This window comes from Fukomys damarensis, unplaced genomic scaffold, assembly GCF_012274545.1.
Source record: "Fukomys damarensis isolate Sample0158 unplaced genomic scaffold, DMR_v1.0_HiC HiC_scaffold_26, whole genome shotgun sequence".
Taxonomy (NCBI): Eukaryota; Metazoa; Chordata; class Mammalia; order Rodentia; family Bathyergidae; genus Fukomys; species Fukomys damarensis.
The window spans coordinates 30,445,563-30,447,959 of NW_022900938.1; positions in this window are offsets into that span (position 1 = coordinate 30,445,563).

Below are 2,397 nucleotides of genomic sequence, written 5' to 3' on the forward strand. Positions count from 1 at the left end.
AATTGCTATTTCCCCCAAACACTGAGGGTCTCCAGAGATAACTAGCAGCAATAGAGTATTAACCGGTTTTCAGCAAGCCCAGTGGACAGTAGAGATACAGAAAGAATCATTCTGCCTTGCCTTCCCACTTCAAATTTTAATGAGTAAAAGAATTTTATGTTTACATTTTAAAATGTGTAACATTCTGGCCTTACATATTATCTCAGTGTTATAGCAGAGAATCCTATTCTGAATTTTAAGTTTGCACACATTCAGCTTACTAGTTACAGTTCTAACTTTTCATGAATTTTTAACTCCATAATTAATAAGGCTAGCGACTAATTTGCTGAAGTTTTGCAGAAAAAAAAATCTCTTTAGAACTTGCTCAGTTTTAGTATTATTCTTACTATTTTCTGAGGGTTCTTTACTCATTGTTCAAAGGAAACATATCCTCAGAATGTTCCTGAGAGAAAATAGAATGATCCCTATTTTACAGATGGAAAAAAGTAGAGTTTATAAACCCTTCACAAGAATGCTTGGTGGAAAAATTTCTGTCTTCCATTTCAAAATTCCCTTTTTGGGAATCCTTAACATAAATCGTGTTTTTCTCCCAAAATGAATTCAAAATATAAATCCAATATGGAAATTGGTATTTTACAAAAGAAATTTAGGGAACACACGAATTTCTGCATAACAGGTACCCTGCGTTGTTTGTCGTCCAGAGGGTTTTGAGGTAGTTAACCTAAGCTCACCTGCATTAAATATTGACCCAGAGGGGCAATTTGAGGCCTTGCTAATGGGGCAATTTGGGGCCTTAATGATGCAAACAAAAAGGTCCACAATCCTACTTGATGAAGTGAAGAGCCTCATTAGCATGATTTTCAAGGGTGGTACTCAAAGAATTAGCTTGCCAACCAAAGCCATGACTATACTGGCCAAATAATGAGCTCTTCATTCATCTAGAGTACTATATTTGACCAGTATCTCCATGTTCCTGTGCATTTGATTTCCTTTCCTTCCAGCACAAAAAGTTATTTTAACACAACCTAAATGGACAGCACCCTGGCATGGAGCAAATCATTGAGAGTACAACCAAATTCTACTTTTTAAAGTAAGAGAGAGAGAGAGAGAGAGAGAGAGAGAGAGAGAGAGAGAGAAAGTTGATGGTGCAAATTTAACATAAATCAATTATCCTTATTTGATCATGGTTCTGTGATAAAAACAGGATGTATGCTTTGAGCTTCTAAAACTGAGGAACAGGTGCCAATTTTTATTATTCAGCAAACTCAAAGTATGCCAAATTATCTTTATATGTAAAACAACAGAGCAACAAAAGCCATTAAATGTGTTATTTTAGAGACAAACATGGTGCATTTGCAAATGTTCTGTGAATTTAAAGCCACAATACCTTAAGGGGGAAAAAAATGTGTACTCAAACACACACACACACACACACACACACACACACACACACAAAGTATGTAAACCCACATGCTGTTAACTCAGTCAAATAGAAAAGATAGTTTTAAATATAGATACATACATACAAAAAAGCATTTAAATTTAGCTCTTCATCTTAGCCAGAGTCACTGATCAAATATACCTTATTATTAACAGCAACAGATATTTTTCCTTATTCTTAGAAAATGTATTTAAAGATATTTAGGAATATAATGCACAAGAATTAGAAAATATCCTAGTGATATTTAATTTTAACTTATAAATATGTATTGTTTTCTCTGCTATAATTTTGTATTGTATACAATTAGACAGTCACACTCTCTGATTTGGTTACCAGATACAGTAGGCGCTTTTTTGACTCGTTCTTACGCTAGCCTGGATAGACTGAAGTGCCCTTAGCTTTGCCGTAGGCTCTTACTGCCTCCAGCTATTCCTTTAGTGACTGATTCAAGGGAGAAATGAAGAATGAAAATTCACAATGTGACATTTTTAGCTAATCAACTGCAGGATAATTTCCTATCCACCCCCAAAGGGAATAATTTTTTCCTACATGTATACACTCTATGGTTGGCTACAGTCTTCGGAATGAACATTTTTAAAAAATGGAATAAAGTAATTATTATCAAAACTAATTTGTACCTCAAACAGCCCAAATTAAATTCAATAAGCACAGCAGAAATTACAGTGATTTAAGTTCTGGTTTTTCACCCTACTAAATTTTTAATTGCGGCAAATACGTTCTGCTTCGGGGACATAGAATAAAAAGTGGGGCAAAGACTCCCGGCGTTCCTCCATATAAAAATGTTTTTGTAATCACTCTATTGAAATAGTAACATTTTATTTTTTTAAGCACTTGGTTTCTTGATCAGGATCCATATTCATGGAGTCTCGCTGTAATCCACTTTACCACTTAATGTTGCAATTCAAATGTTCAGTCAGAAGCAAAGCCCTCCAGAA